The sequence below is a fragment of the Neolamprologus multifasciatus genome, chromosome 22 (genome assembly GCF_963576455.1).
Source record: "Neolamprologus multifasciatus chromosome 22, fNeoMul1.2, whole genome shotgun sequence".
NCBI lineage: Eukaryota > Metazoa > Chordata > Actinopteri > Cichliformes > Cichlidae > Neolamprologus > Neolamprologus multifasciatus.
The window spans coordinates 20,622,175-20,635,079 of NC_140459.1; the positions used below are offsets into that span (position 1 = coordinate 20,622,175).

General features: G+C 39.9%; 1 protein-coding gene across 3 annotated transcripts in view; it reads right to left on the reverse strand.

Moving 5' to 3' along the window:
* calcr (calcitonin receptor) overlaps nt 1-11,271 on the reverse strand; it is a 66,906-nt gene extending 55,635 nt beyond the window's left edge. Inside the window, exons 1-2 of one of the 3 annotated variants that reach the window (XM_085148199.1) lie at nt 11,054-11,270; nt 10,832-10,950 (exon numbers count right to left, since the gene is read on the reverse strand). The gene's annotated coding sequence lies outside the window, so the exon portion shown is untranslated. Of the gene's footprint in view, nt 1-10,831 lie in introns of all 3 variants that reach the window. The other 2 variants (XM_085148200.1, XM_085148198.1) reach the window with 2 other exon arrangements.
* Between the last annotated feature and the right edge of the window lie 1,634 nt (nt 11,272-12,905).

Sequence of the window (12,905 nt, forward strand, 5' to 3'; positions counted from 1 at the left end):
GCACATTAAAAACTAGGCTAATTCCAAGTCACTGCTCTAAAAATAACTAATGTGATGTAATTATTTAAAGCTGTCTTTCATTTTTCTTCTAAGGATCTTTTAAAGCTTCTGTGGAAAAGCTCTGACCTATTCTTTTTGTCTGGTCTGCATGTGCATTCAATTGGCAAATGGTCGGAGTGTTTTATCACAGCGTAAGTTCTTTGTCTGCAGCGGCTGAAGGTATTCTTCTGCACATGTCTTCCTGGCTTCATGCATTAACTCACTCACTCATCCATAGACACACACACACACACACACACACAAAAAAACAAAAAAAACAAAACCTTGCATACGTTTGCAGAGGTGAAGAGAGTCGCCCGGTCTCCCATTTCCTCTCTCTGATACCATTATCATTATCTGTGCCATGCTCGTGGCAACCATTTAGATCCCAGGAAGAGTACGGCCAGCAAAGAACACTGCAAATTGGCCTGCTATTAACTAATCCGTGGATGAATGTACATTGAGATGCCCGGTGTTGTGCTCTGTTACTATTACAGTCAGTATCATAATAGTCCATTAGCACCATCCAAATGAAGTTTCATTATGTAGATGCGCTTGTGCAAAGTGCTTCCACCGCGCTACTCAATCTGCAGAATCTTCACTTTAATTGAAATCAAATTGGTGGACATTTTATAATTACTTGAGTAATTTCTCTTCAGTGAAAGGTTTCCCAGTTGGTTAATTTCATCTTAGCTGACGTATAAATGTTTAACAAGTTGCACATTATTCCTTAAATTTAATTTTACCCTTTTAGCTAAAGTCTTGTTCTTGTTAAGCTGCATATATTGAAACGTTGTTGTTGTTTTTTAACATTTATGCATTCATGGAAAATATAATACACTGTATAAGTACAAGGGTAAAAAGATTTTACATAAATGTTACAAACAAACTAAAGAGTTGTTACTTAAAATGCAAAATAACCTTATTATACTGCTCTGGTTAGTAATCGAGCTAAATCATTCCAGTAAAATCAAAATATAGATCATCACTCTTGTGTTATATATTTTTTATAATACTATCATGAAATATTAGGTCAAAAGTAGGACTAGGAAAGATAGCATAGAAATATTTCAATCACATGAATAGCTTGTCGTGAAGCATACACACATACAACTGTACATTTTAAATGTGCAACAAAAAAAGTATATGTGGCTGACATTTGGATCCAAGCCCCTCTCGCATTTGTGGATGTTTTCCCCAAACCCCTGCAGTGATTTCAACAACAAAATCATGTCTATTTCTGAAGCAGTGCCACCTACACACGACGGCCATTCAATGATTTTGGTTATATTTTTGGTGATTTTATGAATGTTTTACATTTAAATAATGTACAGCAGATGACACACTCCCCCACATTTTTATATTGAGACACATTATGCTTTTTATACTTGTTGAATTATTATCCCATGCAGTCTTCTAAAGATTAGTGAACGCGTTCCATCTTTACGCCATAAAAACTAGGCCTCGCTGGGATGCAGGAATTTTCCCCTCCAACTTGTGTTATTAAGTAACTTCATTTTTGAAAAGCCTAAAGTCTAAGGTGTGATCTCGTACTCTGTTTTTATTTTTTGTGTGTTCACTTTAAAATGCAGTTTGAAGTAAAATTACACAAACAGAAAAACATCCCCCTTTGGCGCTTTACAGCCAGTTCAGAGTGAAGAAAGATGGTGACAGATGGGCTGAGCCCAGGATTGCTCTGTCATCTAGGTGACTTACAGTGCTCTGTATTCCCGCCTTCCATCTGCAGCTCATAATTCACATCTTTAAAGATAACTTTGCGTTTTCATTCCAGCAAAATAAATTAAATAAATGAATAAAAATCATGTGCGCATTCCTCCACAGCATGCTCATGAAGTGAGGACCGTTCACAGGAGGTGTCTCCCTCTCGACCCTTGCTTTCCATAAATATGTTTTTAAAAGAGTTTTTTATTGTTTTACATTTTTATCAACTGTGTCAGGATCAAACTTTAATGGTTACTTACTTCTTACTACTTCTCACCTACTAGTTATTTTTAATGTTACATTCTTTCACACAATTCTGCTCAAATCTTTGATTAAAATCTGGAGATGATGTTAAATTCAGTATTTTTGCTAAAGCGGTCCCTTTTTCTCCTTATTCACTATCCTTTACCTAAATATCTAAATCAGCATAGACTCAGATCTATAAGTAGTCAATAACTGAATATCGCAAACTTTGAAAGCCTCATAACCACATTCAGTACAGATCTCCGTAGGATAACTATGCCTTTTGTTCTACGTTGCCACTTGTACCAGTGCGCACAGTGAGGAAACACACAGCAGCTGAGGGCTATGGGAAAGCAATTAAAGAAGTATTTTGCTGCTGGACTTCAGCTGAAAGGCATTAACAACAATTCCCTTCTGGGCAGAGTGTTCCTATTACGGTCTGTTGGGTCAGAGAGTGGGCTGTATCTGGGTGCTACAAACCATAAGCAGACAGAGAGAGACAACGTGAGAGGGATGGGTGCTGTTGTTGTGAGTGCACAATTTAGTCAGCAGGATTTTTAAAATAGAAGCAGCGGCTCTCCAACGGTCCTTCAATATTTTGACCTGAGGGCAAAAATGTAAAAGAAATGAAAAGAGGGGGTAATAAAAGGAGTAATGGGAGAGAGATGAGTAGGGTAAATGCGCAACCATTACAGTACAAATTCAATTAACGTTAGGAGCAATGAGAGACTAAATGAAAGAGCCCAATGACAAAGAAGACAAAGTATGAAGCAGCGAGTGTGATCAGAGAGGTTTTGAAGATTAGAGCCATTGTGCTGCAAATTGCTTCCTCTTTACACAACAAGTCCCTAAAGCCTCATCCTGAAGCCCTCTCAGGCCCCAAAAGAGTCAGCCAGGACTACTTCTCCACCTCGCTATTACTGTACGAGCACCAAGAGTTCTTCATGGTAATATCATCATAGTGTGCGGCTTCTAGCCTATCAGTGGAGTTTGTGAATGTCACACGTGGAGGTCAAGGAGGCAGAGAGGACAGCAGTGTGCGATAACGGAGAGAACATCACTTCTGAAGCTGAAAACAGAGGCAGGGAATAGTACGTGCAACTTAAGAAACATCGTTCTGCTTCTGAACAACACCAAACTTGAATTCAACTTAGAACTGCAGCACCACCAAGATTTCCACAGAAAATTGCCGCACAGACCAAAAGAAGAAATGCGTTAGGGGAAAAGAGAAAATCGTTGGCTACGGCCTCCAAAGTGTGCATAACTGCTGTCTCTTGGTGCCACCAATCAATCACAGAAGCCTTAATAGAGGGTGATTACACCTAGCATTATAGCCGGTCCTGAGAGTCACAGAGAGCGTGAGCCAAAATGACAAAGAAAAAGAGCTGAATAGCAAAGGAAATTACTGAATGGTCTGGTAGTCTAGGGATATTGTAATAAGTCAGAATTACCAGTGTCTCACAGCACACATAGAGCAGCCCAAGGAAGGAAAAAACAAGCTACATTAATAGCTGCCAACCCCATTTGGCTTTGCTTTCAGTCTAGATATTTCTCTGGGCCTTGAATTTATTTTTGCATCATTTATTATCTTGTTGTTTACAATGACTGGAGGGGGGTTTTTTATAGTCAAAATATGTCATTAAGCTGTTTTTGCTTACTGCATATACTGTACAAATAACACTTAAAGTAACTACTTATTCATCCCTACATCTTTGCACTATGCACCATTGCACAATAAATATAAATATGCTATATTGTTGTTATGTTGCAATTGTCTATTCTGTTACATACAGTGAGCTTAATTCCTTGTAAGTCTACACATACTTGGACAATAAAGCTCCTTCTTGAGCCTTCTCTCCATTAATGAGTGGGCCTTAACCAACATGTCATTTAATTAATCATAAAAACAACAACAACAAAACCATCGTCATTATCTTTGTAATGCTCAGTAAATAGTATTAAAGTTACAGTGTGGGATTGGGCTAACTAAGTTCTGTTTTCTTACCCCTCAAGTGCATAAATGCTGTAGGGCAGGGGGCGGCAACCTTTCTGATGACAAGTGCCATCTAAAATTTCCTCAGAAGTCAATGTGCCATTTAATTGCATTAGCAATAAATTTAATAATGCTCTATATTAACAGTTACACACTATGTAGAACAACTTTATACAATCATATTTGTTCGCAGATGTTGGCAGGAATCAGTGAATAGTTATCAGCTATTTTGAAACAAAAAAGACACAAATTATCCATAACAAGAACTCCATAACAGCAAATGGACTGTACAACAGAAAACGCAGGTGCTATTTATGGTCTCCTCACAACAATGATAAGAAAAATAAGCTGTGCCAACATGGCATGTTTGTTAATACAGAGATACACATGTTAACGTGATCTCTGGTCTCCCATTCTCTCAGACGGCTACCTGAGGACACTCTTCGTGTGAGAGAAAATCTGCTCAGACAGATATGTAGAGCCAAATACTGTCAATAAGGCCTCTCCAATGTTCTGAAGACAGTTAAACTTGTCAGGTAGTGATGTCCAGCAGGTGAAAATGCAAGCGCCATGAACACGCACAGCTGTGGATTCCAGCAGCGTTCGTAGTTCTGCAAACTTTGACCCCCACAAAGTCAAGGTTTTCAGTTCAGTCAGCTTCATTTTGTTGTCGCATTAACTGGCATTAACTCAGCCAGTTAATGCGAGACAAATCCAGCTGCTCATTAAAGCTTTCTGGTTCGATCTGTCTTGAGTCTACGGATGTATCCGTGATTCCCGCGGTGCTGATGCTGTGCTGAGTGGACAGCTGCTGAAGCATTTGAAGTGTCGGAATGTGGAAATTTCAACATCGCTTGACGTCCCTCTCACCAGTAGGCTAAGTTATTTTTAGTCAATTACAAGTTGAATCTGGTAGTTGGGGTTGTTAGCTAAGATACTGTCATTAAGAAGCGGCACAACTAATGTGTCTATTTGCGATGTGCACCGCTGGCCCAGCCATTTATTTTTTAATGCACCTTCTCAGATTAATTCACTGCTTGTCGTGCAACTCGTGCAATCAGTTAACCCTTCGCTCACCAGCTGTGGCACGCGTGCCTAGGGTTGCTGACCCCTGCTGTAGGGCAAACAACTCTGGCCACCGTCCATCCGTAGTGAGCGTAGGCTGTCAGGGTGCAATTTACCTCAGATGTCAGTATGTGTCCACATCTATTTACTGGGGAGGAGGCTATAAAACTTTATAAAAAGAGTCCAATGTGAGTCCTCTTGTCATTGAAACCTTACCTCTTGTTAAATGCTGCTGTTTTCACTGCTGTTAGCTGTTAGCCTCTGGTAGCTGCTGTTAACCTCCGATAGCCGCTGTTAGCCTCTTAGTTGCTTTTAGCAGGCAGTAGTGAAGCATAGTGTAGTGAAGAAGTAGTGATGTAATTTTTATAAGAGACAAAGTGTTTTTTGAAGGATACTCAAGTTTAACATTAACTAGCATAACATTAACTTACAGCCAGCTGTTGCTGTTTAGCTGGCTTGTTGTCAGTTATCTGGAGTTGTGAAGGTCACATGTCTAATCTGCTGACACTAACGCGTGAATTATACTTCTGCATCAGATCTACGTCATAGCTTGCGTCATAACCGGAACCTTATTTTAACCCTAAGCTACAACAATTTATGTAGGTTTTTGAGCTAAGCATAGCCAAAAAGACAAGAAACGGGGAAATAGCTAACTTGGGTTTGTCCAATGGTGGAAAACTGCCTTATTAGGACCTCTAAAGCTAATGAATATGTTATATCCTATACTAAATGTTGAACCTAACAAATGCCTGAGTAAAAAAGAAATCTGTGTTTCTGGGTTGATTCTTATCGCTTTTACATCTTGACACAGGCCCATGCTAGCTGTTTCATCCAAGTTCAAGGTCTCCTTGTTCTAGCTGCATATTGATTTTTCAAACACAAGCATGGTATAAATCTCTTCCTTAGAAGAGATTACTAATATGCATATTTTCTAAAATGTCAAGCTTGTTTTCTTAATGACCTTATCGTGTTTTCTCAAGGCTTTTTATGTAGGGCAAATTCTCATTAATAAAAAGCTTGCTGTCTATGGCACTTTCTTGACAGATTGCAGCCACATATGCAGGCAGATGCAGCACTGCTACGTGAGAGCGCCCAAAAATATTCAACTGCGTCACTCTAAATGTCAGTGTTTGTGAAAAATGAACGTGTGAGCATATCTGGAGTGATAATCTGGATACCCGTTTCCCTTGTAAACAGACAGAAAGATCTCCAGTGAAGGAAAACAAAACAAAAATCAAAATCATGAAGGGTTCTGTTCGACTTGAAAGATTGCAAAAAGTAAGTGTGTTTTATGTCTCAGAGACAAACCAACTGTGTTGAGTGTGTCAGTAATGGCTACTTGTTTGCACTTGGTGGCTTTACTTCTCCTCAACTATATCAGAGGCTGATAGTAAGGCGATGAAAACTCTCAGGATGCATTTTCCAAGCAAACACAGAAGCAAGAAGGTAAAAGGGTAGAGAGAAAAGGTTTTAGACGTTGGAGTGCAGAGATGGGAAAAAGACAAGGGAGACTTGAGAATGCAATTCATTTTGAAGGACAAAGAGTTAAAGGACAGAGCAGCAACAGAGGACAGAGATGAAGAAAGGACAAGAAAGAAATCAAATAAGTCAAGGCAGGCTGGCGTGTCAGCGTAGCCTCTGATAACGATGGGAAAAGGCAAAAGAGAAGAATGAAATGAAACAGGAGGAGGTTTGAGGCAAAGATGATAAAATGAGCTGGAAGTACGCACAAACAAAAATGATAGCACATAAGTGGAGGAGAGAAAAGATGACGTTACAAGCATAATGATGGCATTTTAGCAAATGAACAGCAGTTACCAGTTTGATAAGAGGATAGAGGACAGAGTGTGTCATTTATTATGCCATTTTTTTCTGAAGACAGTAGAAAACAAAAGATTATGGATATTAGCATACTAATTATATATGAAATAGTCATATTTGATCCATTTATTGTCAAACTGACCCAGAAACACAGAAAAGGGTCAAGCTCATTTTCATGTAAAATACTTAATCACATCATACACTGTTTATACACTGTACTGTCTGACCTTATGGTTTCCCTCAGAATAAAAGCTTTGTGTTCAGTTATTAATAACAAAGTTCAGATCAAATGAGCTTCCTAGAAGCTTTCAGCATTGTTAATTGTTGTTTGGAGGTATTTACTGGTCACATGCAGCATGGATAGAAGATTCTAGATATTCAAAAGCTTATTTATTTTTGAGCACTGAATTTGCATCTGTAAGCCCAAATTAATAGCTGTAAGGCGCTTTAACCAGTCATTAGCACCAGCTAACAGCTATTTGATAATGAGCTACCTTACCATTTAAGAGCTGTCTGCAAGTTAAATGGCCTCTTATATATATATATATATATATATATATATATATATATATATATATATATATATATATATATATATATATATAAACCGCAAACCCTTTGGCTTTGCTAAACATATTTTTATGATTTCAGTTAAGGGACAGTCCATCGGTTTAGGTAATAATGGAGCACATTTTGACACCAGCCATCCAGCTGTAGTCTTGTAGACTTGAGTGGCAGTGCTGCAAATTGAATTCAGGTGTTATAGGAGCAGAACACATCACTGGCCAGAGAAGACACAAAAGCATCCTGAGCCTCCATAAGTGGATATGACCATGTATCTGTCTTTGTCACAAATACACACACACACTACACTTGCCATGTACAAACCTCTGTTTACTAAGTCATCAGCTATTTGCTCTATTCTAGCACCACCTATTGATTCTACTTCAGCTGTTCAGCACATGAAGTGCTGTAGAAGCGACACTATTGCATGGTTCATATTTCGTCAACAACCGAGCTGAAGCATAAACCTTTTCCTCTCTCATGCCCATCACTTTTCTTAGAATTTCACTGAGTTCATTCTCAAATCACATGCATGCAAATGCTCTGAGCTTTTGTTATGCTAAAACTACTGATCCAGCCACCTGGACTTATAAACAGCTTAATGGGGTGGAGATAACTGAAACAGATGACTGCGAAATTAAATTTTACAACAGCAGATTCTCTTGTCTGCATGGAAATACATGAATAACAACATTTGCCTGAATAAAGTTCATATTAGACTCATACAGAGAGCTGAGAGTGGAGCAACATGAGAAATGAGAAGAGCTGCAGCTGTGCAGCACATATTGTGACACTTAACTTTAATCACATCACACAACCCGTCCAGCTTTGCCAATGGTTTCACCGAAGTCAACTTTAGTACCTCAAATGCCTTAATCATTTTGCATAGAGCCAGCATGTGCTGAAAAATGAAACCCCAGCAGCATTAAATTAAGAAGTAAAGCCTGACCTCTGTTTCTGAGAATGTAGTGTCATGACTTGTGTCATTGAAAGGTTAAACCACACCCTTGGATCGACTTTGATGGGAAGTCTAAATTGTAATGGGTGACACTTCATCCCAATTATGCAGTTTCTCTTAGCATCACCTGATTAAGTAGTTAATTGCATGACAGCAAAATTGTCCACAACTTCCAACTGGTTGAAGCACGGGGTCACAGGGGCGGCGGAGGAGGGAGATTCATCCTAACAGCTCTGGACTAGAATCATTTTAACTCACTCTGAGCCCTAGCTGAGTGTTTGGCTGTTCACAATCAAGTCTATTGATGCTCAGATGGGGAGACAAGGTGACTGAATTGCATTTGGTTAGCATTAGGTTGATTAACATTTATAAGTACCAACAGGTGATCGGTGTGTGAGTGAGAGAGAGAGAGAGAGAGAGAGAGAGAGAGAGAGAGAGAGAGCACAGCTACTCGTTGTTTTCCCCTCAAAAGCAGAACAACTGAAAAATGTGCACAGTCTCCGTGCATCCCTCCGTTTACGTTTAGGTGTAAATCTTTACAAACCTGTCGTAAAAAAAAAAGAGTTTAAGATCACTAAAATGAAGCACTGAATCCACAGTCCTCCCAAAGGCCAACCTTGCGTTTTCATCCTTTCATGCACAGCACCTCGCTCTTGCTTCCAGACCTTTAACTTCAGTCCCTTCAAACGGGGGCGCACAAACAAGCAAATTTGGCGCTCGCTTGCCTGCCTGTCTGTCTCCAACCACACAGACAGGACAGATAGACGGGACAGACAGGCAGCGTGCGGAATGATGAATAAAGAACTTATCTCAGATACTCAGAAAGCAGCCAGACACATTTCCAACCCAGCCCAATTCACTGCAGGGCACCACATATCTCAGCCTGCCTGTCTGCACGTATCTCTTCACTGCTGTCTCTCTCATTCGGGCCGTCTCTCTCTCTCTCTCTCTCTCTCTCTCTTTGACAGCCTGACACTGTGTTTGTTGCTATTCTTGTCTTCCTCTGTACTGCGCAGTGTGCGTGTGTGTGTCATAGTTGTATATGCTGAGAAACTCACACATCAGCTCATTGAAGCCACTCAGCATCGCCTCTAATAAAAACCCACGCTTTTTCTTCAATCACGGTTACGAAAACAGAAAGGAACCCCCAGAAGAAGACTCTCAATATAACTGCAGACATCCTCACACAGCCACTTCAGTTTCTGCGCTTTTGCTGCCACTGTTGGAGGCGTTCAGTAGCGACTTTGACTTCATTTTTGAACGGGACTTGTGGCCTGTTGGGTCCGTGAAGGAATGCCCATTTTGCCCCCTTCATGAATGTGCTAATATAATCAATATGAAGGGAAAAGTTGTTGTTTTTTTAGTAGCGTGTAACATTTTCACAGGAGGACAGATGAGAAGAAGGAAGCCTTGGGTGGAATTGCTTCATGAAAATATAACTCACAGTCAGCAGTCCTGTCTGAAAGTAAAAATATAGACACTGTGGTCTCCTGGTGCGGTTAATGCACCAAGTGTTTCTTATTTCCTCTTCGGATAAGTGTTACTTTTTAATGCTCGTTACAGTGTGTATTCACAAGTGGGTTCATTGTGCTGCTGTGGGGAACGTACCAGATGCCTCACCATTTTGGCTCTGAAGAGAAGCGGGATCCTGTATGGATACACGGCGGTCTCGCGCGCGTGTGGATGTATAAAAGTGCGTGTCTGACGTAAAAAGATCCGTCTGCAAAACACTTCGTCACATATATCTGGCTGCAAATAGGAAGACACGTCGGGAGGAGCTGCCTTATGTACGCAGTTTGTAGTTAAGAAATGAAAATCTATTTATATATTTCCAATGAGTCACCGGAGAGCGTACAATCTGAAGAAGTTTGTTGTGGTATTTTTGTGCCATATTAATTTAGGATTTAGGCTGGGGAAGCCCAGGCTTTTCTTCATGGGAAATGCATGAAATTGTTACAAGAGGCTATCGTAGGTGATGAAGACTCTTTTCTCTGTTTTATTGAATTTTTCAACCGTTTAATAGAAAAAGGAGCAAGTGCGCAAAGCATTTTGCATTATTTTTATTTATTCACTCATTAAAATAATTCATCGTCACTCATCTAATATTTTTATTTATTTTTTATTTTTTTAAGATGTAAACATTCCCCCCACAGCCAATATGGTAAAAATGCATTTATAACATAAACCTTAGGAGCACGCAATGCAAATCCAGTTCATATGACATCAACCGCCAAGCAAACCGCAGATTCCTCCATCAGTAGAATTAAAATGAGGCTTAAATTAGTCCCCAAACCCCGCAGGTAAACTGAGTGACTAAACCCAAGCACCATCCTCTATTATCCTCACCAACCTTTGCGCTTTATTTGGAGAACAAGTTGAGAAAAACAAAAAAGTTATAGAAGAAAAAAAATCTGTCCGTGACTTACCTCACTTCAACTGACTTGAGGCTGCAGCCTGAGTGAAACAGTAAGATGCTGAGGAGAATCACAAACGTCTTTCTCAGAGAAGTCCTTCCACCGAGAATGACTCCCAGCTTTTTGCGCTCCTATTTAACGCAGCGCCAATAAAAACTTTTTTTTCAGATCCACGGATATAAAAGCCATTATAAAATCAATCAAATGCTTCTACAGCTTTCCCCACATGTCTACCTTTTAATTATGAGAAGAATTAATGATTTGCGGTGCGCGCGGTGGAGGAGAGGAGAGGAGCGTGGAGCAGGACGCCGGTCTGATGCGGTGACAGTTGACTGCCCGGTAATCCAAGTGCGTCTAACAGCCTCCCGCTTACGCGGACGAGCGTGTGGTGGGAGCTCCTCCTCGCCTGCTTACCTCCGTCTCTGCGTTAAAGACACAGGAGAAGCCTCTGCACAGCGTGTGTGCGCCGGGCTCGGACACTCAAATCGAAAGAAACAGACACTATAAAGAAAAATGATGGCGATATGCCAGAACGCGTCCAGTCTGTGGCAGTTGCAGTTGAAACGCCTTGTTGGAGTTATAGCATTTTCTCTGCTCCCCCTTTTAACTCTGTAATCTAACCTCATAAAGACAGTATTGAGCTGTCAATATACTTTTTTATGTCACAAATCTCTTATAATAGGTACTCGTGGCATGATATGTGACCAACCATCATGCCATTTGTGACAGATCGTGTAATATACAGTGAAGGGGGATACATCGTTTCATAATATCTACTTAGGAGCCCTTCCAGACACGTCATAGGGAATACATTCATGCTTTAAATTTCGATTTTGTCTCATTTACATCCTTTTTTAACTAATTCTTTTTTATACATGCTATTCATTGTGTTAAGCTTTGCTGCTGATTTCACCGAAAAATCCATTCAAAGGGTACATTAGGGGCACTGGACCATAGAGGTATCTTTTTACAGACAGATATGAATAAAAAAAACAAGACAACCCAAAACATTTTTTATGTTTCCAATGTGCAGTAAGTCACACAATCAAAAAAGTAGCATTTGTCACTGATGCGAACAGGTGGGGAAAGGTTATTTACGTCAATACAACCAATTCAGTTCAATTCAGTTCACTTTAATTGGATTTATATAGCGCCAAATCCAGGCAACAGTCAACTCAGGGCGCTTTGTATTGTAAGGTAAAGATCCTACAATAGGGACAAAAGGATAAATCGTGCCTGTGTGCCTGCCGAGGTAGCGTGGATGATAAGAAAAGCCGATCTAGAGATGGATATTGAAAGTAGTGCAGAATACCAAGAAGCATTATAGCATTATTTATTTATTACCTGGTTCCTGAAACATAATAAGTTTCACTTTAAAAAGATACCGAGAGAAAAACTGGTGCATATAGATTCACCAGAAAGCAGGAAACTAAGTGTTTGATGATTCCTGTAGGACTACCAGACCTCCCCCAATGTTCAAACAAAACCCAAGTCCACGCTCTCTCTTTACTACACGCATAATAGTGCAGCAGTAATGAGACTACTACACTAGAGCAAGAGAGAGAGTAAAGACTAGTAAAGTATTAAAGAGACCTCTAAAAAAGGATCTACCTTTGTTATTCACTCAGACTTGGAATCTGCGGTGAACCCTTCAAATTAATGTCATCACAATCCAGGCAGGATGGAAACGCCACCACACAACTTACTGTTAACAGTGTGATCATCTTTAATGACAGAGAAGGCTTCCATTCTGCAGTCACTGAGATCACGGTAATAACAATCAGCATGGGAAGAATACACTCTTCACATCAAGCTGATTTTCCCCAGGACGGCTGATGAGTTATTGGTGGATTGAGTCCATTATCCGACTGCCATGTATGTATCCTATTTATCCCGTCTGTTATTCATCAGGTTTATTTTTGTTTTGTTGTATTTTTAAAGGAATATAGCTGAGGCAAATTAAAAAAAGAAAATGCAAATCACTGTGAGCATAAGGTACTCACCTAGAAAATGATTTCCCTATTTAAGGCACAGTGTTGGGTGTTTGGTAGCCTGGCTTGGCTTTTAAATCACCACCGGTGTATAA